This window comes from Triticum dicoccoides, chromosome 2B, assembly GCF_002162155.2.
Source record: "Triticum dicoccoides isolate Atlit2015 ecotype Zavitan chromosome 2B, WEW_v2.0, whole genome shotgun sequence".
In the NCBI taxonomy this organism is placed as follows: Eukaryota; Viridiplantae; Streptophyta; class Magnoliopsida; order Poales; family Poaceae; genus Triticum; species Triticum dicoccoides.
The window spans coordinates 457,864,297-457,875,143 of NC_041383.1; positions in this window are offsets into that span (position 1 = coordinate 457,864,297).

Sequence of the window (10,847 nt, forward strand, 5' to 3'; positions counted from 1 at the left end):
AGGCAATTTAATTTGCAAGCATGGCAATTTCATCGCAAAAAATTGAATTGAGACAAATTTGTCATGCTCGCCAACTAAACTTGCCATCCTCGACGAACATAATTCGCCATTAAAAATGTTCGATTTGACACACCTACAAATTTGTTGTTCGCTAACTTTATTTTGAATTCTTGAACTTTTTAAAATCTACGAACTTTTTTGGAATCCATGATTATTGTTATTTTGAATTGGTGAACTTTTTAAAATCCATTATTTTCTCGAATTCCTTTTTTATGAATTTTTTGTATTTCCCCAAAAAGTCAACGGTCAACTATGAACCGAGTGAGCTGGCTCACCTTGTTGTTGGGCCGGCCCACAGAGCGACGACATGAGCGTTGGATCCTCTATCTCACACAGAAGGCCTAATTTGGACACATCCCCCACTTCGAAACGTTGCAAGCACATCTTGATGATGACTTCGAGTGCACAAACGAATATGATGATGACCCCGTTCGTAAATATATGGTTGTAAGAATAAGTCCCCATACCCATGCCTATTTTTATTTATAATTGTTGGATTGTGCAACTTGATTTAATCCGGTTAAAAACTGGAATTTAATACTCTTGCAAAGCTTGGTAGAAACTCTTGTCTTAAAGATGCACTTCCTCTCGTGTGTTCGACAACTTAGGGTCATGTCTCGGGAAGTCATGTGTCGTAGGTTGTTATGGTCGGCTGTTCTATTGATCCGGTTGTTGGGTTGCCTTGGCCGACGAAAGAAGAACATGGGAAATGATCATCGATGTATGTCTGTCATTGCAAATATATAGGATAGACACAAACACGGTGCGAACATAATCACTTGCAGTCAACTCATGATAAACAACCTTGACTGATTCGTCACAAACTCCTCGAAAAGCAATACAAAATCGACATGAAAAATGCTCCCCATGTTGATATCTTTGTACCGGGCGAACAAGTACAATGACCAAAGCACACCTTGCTCATTGAGAGTGTAAACAGATGCATTCATGCATCCTTGATTTTCTCAGAGAAGGTAAGCAGACACTTTGAAACTGTAGGCCCGAAGTTGAGTGAACCACTTGAACAATTGTTTTTCTTTGTGGTCTGCAAATGATTACGTTTGTTGTATATTTGTATTTGTCTTGACGATTACCATTCTGGGTGGTCGGCAGCGTGATCGACAGCCAGGGCACTGCCAAACAAACAAATAGCGGCAAATAGAATCAGAATGACATTTCGCTACTGCAACGGCAAGATTTTTTTGCTTGAAGCAGAACAGCGAAAAGCTGCAACCAACAACTGCCAACAGTGGAGACAACGGTCTCCGATGCTACAAAGGTCAAGTGTTTTTGCTGGAAACGGCAGGCAAAAAGCTGCATCCACACATGACCGGTGCTGGAACCAGATGTCTTGTTTTGCTGCCATCGTTTTTTTGCTACAACCCGCAAAAATATTTGTTGGATCTGACGAGATTATTTTGTTTGCAACCATAGGAGACGACTCATTTTTGCTGGGACCATGATGTTTTTCTGCTGGAACAATTTTTTTTGCTAGCACCAATGAAACATCGTTTTGTTGCCGAGTTTTTTTTGCTGCACACGGTGGTGGAAGCCTACGCCGAGGCAAGCAGAGGAGGCGACGAAGGGGGTGCTGCAACCATGATGCCACATGCTGGAACCAGTCGATGAAGAGCTGCAAACGATAGAAGTTGGATTTCGCAGGTAGCCGTGTTGCAATTCTGACGGCCACGCCGCGAGAGGCAGCAAGCCGGCAGTGCGGCGATGCACACAATGGTGCTGTAATAGGAGGACGAGGAGGCGAGGCGAGGCGGTCGTCATGCTGGGGTCGGAGGCCATGAGCAGGGAAGAGAAAGGGGGACGCACGGTTCGTTGACCCAACGAGGTGGAAGGAGATCGATTCCAAGTTGCCTCCAACGACTCGGAGGGGGCATTCCAACGGCCGACCGAAAGCCGACGCCTAGTGTTGGCCTAATTAAAAACATTATGCACTACACGGTGCGAGCTTCTTCAAATATTAGGCAAATTGATTATTAATTATAGTAAATAATTCGTGGCTATAGCAGAAATTAGCATGCAACAATCTAGCAAACTAGGTGAATACAGGAAAAACATGCACAACAACTTCGCACGTGAAACAACAACTACGTATAGAGACATGAACAAATCATGATGGACGCATAGTTCGTTAGCTGCTACAGGAGCGACGGTGTTTGCGACGATCTGTTGTTGACGACAATGGAGTCGACGATGAGTAGCACTGCCCGACTTGGACGAAAGACGATCCGTGATGATGAAATTGAGCAGTCGCGTAGAGTGCCTCCAGAAAACCTAATTGGTCCTCTCCTGATGCAATCGTAAGGACGAACGGTTCTGGAGACATGCTCTCCCGCACGTCATTGCACGCTGGCGTTCAAGAGAGAGTAGACTACGACGGCGATGCAAGTTGCCAGATGAGGCAAACCCATGGTGTATTTCGATGTGTCTTTGACCGTGGTTGGTCGCAATATATATAGTTGGACCAAAGGCGGTATCGTGTCGCGGTCACGATCTCAAACCAACTTATTCTAAGTTGTATACTTACCAGGAAAGAAACAATTAATGTCTGCGAAGCCATCAAAAAATAAAATGACAAAAGCAAGCTACGCCCTTGAAGGCATCAAACTAGATTTTGGCGGACCATTCACTCGCATGTCACGTGCGACGTGCGCGCCCCACCCTATGCGTGACCAGGCCAGGCGAGCAAGCGCGCATGTGGTCTCATATTTCTCTCCTCAATGATCCACTTAAAGTGGTGGAAAGAATCCACTATATAAAGAGGTCCAACACTTTCTCAACTAGCAGCATGAGACTAAACTTTAGCACCACCATGTGGCACTTTGAGATTTCATAAATTGTTAACGGGCCAAGCTCATTTATTTTTAGACTGCAGGTTACGCATCTCTCGCAAATAGAAGGGTTTTGACGGCGGTCCCTATTTGGTGCTTCAGACACCACTTCCTATTGTTTTGGCAAACGGGTACTCACAACACGTCTAGTTGGGCTCGACCCATCTTTTTTTCTGTTTGTAAAACAAAAATCGAACAAGCGACCTCCTGGTAGATAGCTTGTTGGGCTAACCACCCTACTGCGTTCAACTTATGTGCTCAGTAAAAACTTCATCTCTTTTTTCTTCTGTTGTCTTTTTCTTTTTTTCTTTTTTCCTTTTTATTCGGAACGGGTTTTTTCGGTTTTTCTATTTTATACTAATTGAATGATTTTTTTCAAATTGATGAACTTTTTAAAAAAATTTGAACTTCTTTTCAGAATTGATGAACTTTTTCAAAGTTTATGAACTTTTTTCTAAATCAAATGATTTTTTTTCAAAATCAATTAACTTTTTTCGAATTCGATGTACTTTTCCAAATTTGTTTTTTCTCAAAATTTTGTGAACTACTTTTCAAAATCGATGAAATGTTTTCAAATTTGTGATCTTTTTATGTAAAACAATCAACTTTTTTCAAACTTGATGAACTTTTTTCGAAATCAAATGAACTTTTTTTCAAAATCAACGAAGTTTTGTTCGAATTTGATGAACTGTTTGCAAAGTCAATTTTTAAAATTTATGAACTATTTTACAAAATCAATGAACCTATTTCCAAATTTGTTAACTTTTTTTCGTAAAACGATTAACTTTTTTCAAAATTGATTAGCTTTTCTTCAAATTGGATGATTTTTCTCAAATTTGTCAATTTTTTTGAAAATTGATGAACTTTTTTCTAATTTATGAAATAATTTTGAATTCATGATTTGTTTCAAAATTTGTGAACTTTAAAATTTTCTTCACTATTTTTCAAAAAAAAAATCATGTTTTTCTAAAATCTATGTGTAACAAATAATGCGGCTACGCTTATTCTTAAAAGTTTGCGCCAGTATCGTTAACTAGTGGCTAGTTGCTGTAGAGGTAACGCAACCTTCATTGTTGCTAAACAAGCAAGATCGATAACTTCCCGGAGCAACATTTTAGCGGTTTTTTGCGCTATAAATAAATTTTCGCTGCGCTTCGCGTTGTGGGCCGGCCCACCAGGTGTGGCAGTGAGCGCTAGCTGCCTGAACCGGCGCTTGAGCTCCCTGTTCTGACTGCCAAAGCGAATAGAAAAATAAGCATCAACTTCTGGGCAAACCCTAATATTACACCCACAAGTGTCATACATGCGATCTTTCGCTGAAGCGCAACCAATTTGGGCCGGCCCATTTGATGCGTGCATTAACTTAATCAAATCAATACTTACCCCAAACAGCGTCATACATTAACTTATTCAAATGAAATCTTAAAAAAATGTCAACTAAATCCAAACTTTCATTACCTTCCACTACTTATACCCAAATTAAATCAAATTTTACCAAAACATCAACTATAATCAAAGTTGGCTGGCACATTTGGTGCGTGCGTGCATTTTTATTTATTGTTTTTTATTATGTTTCTTTTTTTTTTGGTTTCATTTTTTTATGACCAACCTATTATTTTATGCTTGGAAAACTATTAGAATCAATACTTTCCCAAAACAGAATTCAACAAAATCGACACTTTTCCAAAACTGCGTCATCCATCAACTCAACCAAATCAAATCTTAAAAGAATCTCAACTAAAATCAAACTTTCCGTGCTTCCACTACTCATACCCAAATGAAACCAAATCTTATCAAAACATCAACTGTAATCAAAGTCGCCCGGTCCATTTGACGTGTGCGCGTGTTTTTAATTTTTGTTTTTCCTAAGGTTTATTTTTTTGGTTTCCCTTTTTTATATTCACTTTTTCTATGACCAAGCTATTACTTTGATCTCGGCATACTACCAGAATCGGCACAAACCTATACTTCATGGTGGGTAGTGCGCTTCCATTCCGGATAAACCTCCCCCATTGACTTTTTTATCCCACCAATTTATTTAAACCGGTTTATTAGCCCACTGATCTACTTTCAGTTTTTATCTGTCAAATCTACACAAATCATGTAGATCGATATTCGGTATATTTAGTAATGTCGTTATGGAAAGAAATCAATCACAGTGATCTATAATCAATCTTTGAAGACCAAATCTATGGAAAGAATCAATGTCTGACAACATTTGTGTAAAGGAATCAATCACATGTCTATAATCTCTCTTTATTATTAAAGGGCAATATACTATTAAAATGAAATACGTAGTTGTCACATCCCTAGTTTTGGTATACTCTAGGCTAGCTAGTCATGTTTGCATCATGTTTATATTTTCATTTGAATTTGAAATGGGGATTTGATCAAACCCTAGCACCTTCTAATAAACTAGCTTCAAATAATCAATGAATCCAAAATGCCCTTCACAAATGTTCGATTTAGGAAAAAAGATGAAAAGCCTAACCATAAATGGTGGACATTTTTGTAGGACAGAAATGGACATTGATTTAATTCAAACACTTCTGAATTGGAGCTATTTAAATGCTATATATATATATATATATATATATATATATACATATATATATATATATATATATATATATATATATATAGATCATCAGGGGAGTTTAAGCCCCCCCGGCTCCATTAAAAATAATGAAACCAAAACAGTTTCCAACAAACCAAGCATGCCTCAAGACGCATGTTCTGGAAGAGCAAAGAAACAAACGAAGCAAAAGGTTTGAGGCCTACAGCCTATTACATCCAGGTTTCACCATTTCCCTCTTATCTGAAAACGCTGACGATAATCACAGACAGGAGTTCTGATAAGCTAGGGGGCAGAGCCGTCGCAGCAAGAACCAGCCAACATCCTTTTGTCTTCTGCAGCAAGCATCAAGCGAACCTCCTTGATCTGCTCGAGGATCCCCCCTTCATCTTCTTGAGCGGTTGAGTTGGTGTGCCAGGCCAGTCAAGGGGCGATGCAGGGCTTGAGCTTGTCAGGCTCTCTTTTTTAGCTGGTGAAACACCCGGCCTTGAGATGTCTGGACTCTGGTACCCATTTTTGCGCATCCCAAAGGCGAGCTTGGGGAGAGAAGAGGCATGAGTGGCACCTCCAGTGTCCATCAGGTCCCTTTTCATCCCGAAGTCAACTGAAGGGGAGCTTTGAGAATGCAGGATACCCAATCCAGTATCTTCTGCATTTTCTCGAGAGAATCCTTGGTGTACAGAATCATCCATCTCTTGAGGGTCTTCCAAATCAGCCACCAGATCTGTTTAGTGTCAGACCAGACAGCATTATCAAAAACATGCTTATTCCTAATTTTCCATAAGCTCCACAAGACACAAGCACAAAAAGCATTTAGCACTTCATGTTTCTTGTTAGCGGGCCAAAACTTGGCAATGAAAAGGTAACTAGACCCTAATTCTGTGGAGAAGAATGTAGAGGCTTCACTCCAGATGTTCTTAGCAACCACACAACCAAAAAACAAATGGTCTACAGTCTCCTGCTCAGAGTAGAACAAACAATCTGGGTTCCTATCAACCCCCCTTTTAAGTAAGTTATTTTTAGTCATAAGTTTGTTGTGTGCCAGAAGCCAAAGAAAAACTTGGATTCTGGGAGGCACAACAATAGACCAAATAGAGGGGATATAGACAGGTGTCACCCCCCTAAAATTTATGATGGCATACAGAGAACTAGAAGAGTACATTCCCTTTGATTCATATTGCCAGATCATAGCATCTTCTTCTCCATTAAGGGCAGTCTCTTTTATAATTTGCTCAAGGCAATACCATTCTTCCATCATAGCGGAGGTAAAAACTCTCCTAAAAGTAAGTTTAATGTTACTCCCATCCCAAACTTCTGAAATTGTCACACATTGTTGATGACAGATAGAGTATAAAGGCCAGAACTGGACAGAGAGAGGGGAGGTTCCAAACCAGATATCCTCCCAGAATCTAATTTTCCTCCCATTCCCTACTATCCATCTATAGCCAAACTTAAGAGCTTTAGCAGCCCATATGACTCCTTGCCAAAAGCTCGAGGAGGTTTGTGGCCTACAGGCAAATATATTAGGAGCATTTCTAACATATTTCTTGTCTATGATGGTTTTCCAGATCTTGCCCTCATCCTGGGCATATCTTTTGACCCAACTGCCTAACAAACATAGGTTGAGATCCCTAATGTTAGGGACCCCAAGCCCTCCATGTTCCTTCTTCATACAGACTAGGTGCCAATTGGCCAGATGAAGTTTCCTGTTCCCCTCAAAGTCACTCCATAAACAGTGAGCTAGTTGACTATTAATTAAGTCAAGAGCCCATTTAGGAAACTTAAAGAAGGACAGTAGATACACAGGAATGCTGGCCAAATAGGCCTTGATGAGAGTTAGTCTAGCACAGTAAGAAAGTAACTTCCCCCTCCAACCAGCCATCCTCTGCAAAATCTTATCAATGAGAGGTTGGATATCCTCCCTTCTCAATTTATCATAATGTAGTGGAATCCCTAGATATTTTATTGGAAAGGTACCCACAGTACATTCAAAGGTGTTAATAAAACTACTTAAATCCTCCTTATCCACTCCCAAAGGAATGAGTTCACTTTTAGCATAATTAATCCTCATGCCTAAAACTCTCTCAAAGCAGGTCAAGATCATTTTCAGGTTAGCAGCTTTGGCTTCATCCTTATCCATGAAGAGGATAGTGTCATCTGCATATTGCAGACAAATCACTTCCCCAGGGATAAGCTCAGAGCAGAGCCCTTTAATCAGATCCTGATGGGATGCTTTAATGAGCATTCTGGTTAGTACATCTACAACTATGTTGAATAGCAAAGGAGATATAGGATCCCCCTGTCTTAAGCCCTTGTTGGTTACAAAGAAGTTTCCATCAACCCCATTGATTTTGACTCCTACAGAGCCTAAATGAGTGATTTGATGGATCCATTTAATCCAAACAGGACCAAAGTTTATTTTTTGGAGAATTTCCAATAAGAAATCTAGATTAACCTTATCAAAGGCTTTCTCATTGTCTAGTTTAAGGACAAGGCCAGGGTTAGCAGAGTGATGAGTAGAATGCAAAATTTCATGTGCAGTCACTACACTCTCAAGGATGTACCTCCCCTTGATGAAGGCAGACTGGTTACTAGAGGTGAGGAAATTCATAATAATAGCAAGCCTGTTAGTCAGTACTTTGGTGAAAACTTTGAAAATACAGTTAAGCAAACAAATGGGTCTGAATTTCCTCATATCAGTAGCATCTTCCTCTTTAGGGATGAGGGTTATCATAGCAAAGTTCAATCTATATATGTCAAGATTTCCTGCATGAAAGTCATCAAACAGAGCCATAATATCGTGTTTGATGACCTCCCAGAATTCTTGAAGAAAAAGGAAGGAGAGGCCATCTGGTCCAGGGGCTCCTTTAGAGTATGAACCAAAGATGGCTTCCTTCACTTCTTTCTCAGTAAATGGGGCCTGAAGTGTTTCATTGCTATCATCAGACATTTTTTCATCTTGGGAGAAAAAGTCCTAACTTAGACTAAAACCACCCCTTCCCTCTTACTTGAAGAGATCTTTATAGAAATCAGAGGTTATTTTAAGCATTTCTTTGGTGTCTGAAGTTGAACCATTAGGGCCATTAAGGGAATGAATATGGGTCTTCCTCCTCCTTTGGTTAGCAATAGCATGGAAATACTTAGTGTTCCTATCTCCTTCTAGAACATCTCTATCTCTAGCCCTTTGTCTGGCTTTGACTTCCTCTTTAATCCAGATATATCTAAGCTCTCTAAGGATATTTTGCATCCTGCTGTTCTCTACATCAGATAGACAAGCTGTTTCAGATTTAATATCCAACTCATCATATTCTTCTGTGAGAGAAGTCTTCTTTTTCCTAATTTCTGCTTCTACATTCTTACTCCAACCTTTGGAGAATTTCCTAAATCTCCTAACTTTTTCTTGCCACACATCTATTGGTTTGTCCATCCTGACTGGTGTTGTCCAGTTTTTGATGGCCGATTCCTTGTAATCTTTATGTAGTAACCACCACTTTTCAAACTTAAAACTTGAGCTTCTAGGGCTGTTACCTAACCCTGAGTCCCACAGAAGAGAAGTATGATCACTACCAGTTCTGGGGAGTGCTTGGGAGGTGCAAAGAGGGAAAATGGCCTCCAGCTCAGTTGTGCAAAAAATCCTATCTATTGTAGACATGATGTTATTCTCTTGGTTGTTAGCCCAAGTGAATTTCCTACCCGACATCCTAATTTCTAGGAGACTCCAAATCTCTACCCAGGCATTAAACTTATCTGCCCAGTGATGGTTAATGTTACCATTACTCTTATCCTGCTAGTATCTAACTAGGTTAAAATCTCCTCCTATGAGAGTGGGCATTGGTTCATCAAAAAAGAGGTTATGGAGTTCAGAGATAAAATCTTCCTTGCCCTCCTCATATGGGGACCCATAAACAGCTACCACTCTAAAACAAATCCCACTAGATTTAATTTTAGTTTGCAGGATACAGAGTACTTCAAAGAGCTCCAATGCAGCACCTCAAAGATGTCTGCATCCACACCAACTAAAACCCCTCCAGAAGTGCCTTCAGCAGGGAGGTGGTGCCAAAGAAAATTTTCATTCCCACTAATTGATTTAAGAAAAGCAGTAGTAAGCTCTTCTTTTTTGGTTTCCTGAAATGCAACTATACTAGCATTTGTTCTGGCTAGGGTATCGATAATACAAGGCTTCTTTCCTGGGGTAGTGATCCCTATAATATTCCAGAACAGACAATTCATCTAAACAACACTTTCTTAGGGTGCTTGTCCCGTCCATGTTTAGAGATTTTAGTCCATATAACACTTTGGTCCTCAGCAACAGCAGAGACCCCATTTAACCCAACAGGTGTAGCAGGGGAACCTGAATCAGATCCTAGATTTCTTAGCCCTACAGGCCTATCCAGGGGGTTTAAGCTATTTACATTATAGACATCTAAATTGTTATGGTCAAGGTATCCCACTACATTTCTAGCATGGTCTAAACCTCCTCCCAGGTGAATAGGCCCTGCAGGCCCCCTAGGGATGGTTTTTCTAGAGACTACAGAGGCATAAGTTTCTTTATGCTCATCTACCTCTACTCCTACCTTTTTAGCTACTGAAATAAAGGCAGGGTCATGAAAATTCTCAAAGGAGTTTTTCTTAATAGTACCTTTGTGGTTACCTTTAGGCTCTTCAAGATTATGAACTTTCTTTGATCCCATGGCGATTTCCAGAATAGTTCTCCCCCCCAATGTCAATCCTAGAGCTTTTTCTCTGTGCCTGAACTGGACCCCATTTCTGTAGAATGGATGGGGCTTGGATCACATTTGCAGGAAGACTTGGGATGAAAACTATTTCTTCTTCTTCTATGGTTTCAGCCTCCCTTGCCTCCTCACTTTGATCATCTGGCATAATGATGTTATCCTCCTCTTCATCATCTCCAATCTCCATTTCTTGCAGCATTTTGAAGCTTTCATCTAAAGAGATTGGATCTCGGAGTTGGTGCAGATAGGACAACACATTTTGCTTAACTTGGTGATAGGCACTAGGGGTGGAACCATTTCCTCCAGATTGAGAAGAAGAGGATTTTGCAGTGTGGTGTGAGCCCCCAGCTCCATTGTCACTGTTGTTGCTGTTCATCAACTCTTTTTCTTTGCTCTTCTCAGTGTCTTCATCTAGTAGATCATCTTGATCAAGCTCCTCAACTGGTGGCTCCACAGCTATTTTGATCTTATAGAGCTTGTCCCCTATACCAAAAACTCTTTCAAAAGGAATTTTGGTATAGTCTTTGCATCTGATTTTGATTCTAACTACTTCAAAGAAAGTCTTGAAGTTTCCTTGCCAGTCCACATCAGTTAGGGTGCCCAAAACTGAAGCAAATTGTTCTAAAACTGACC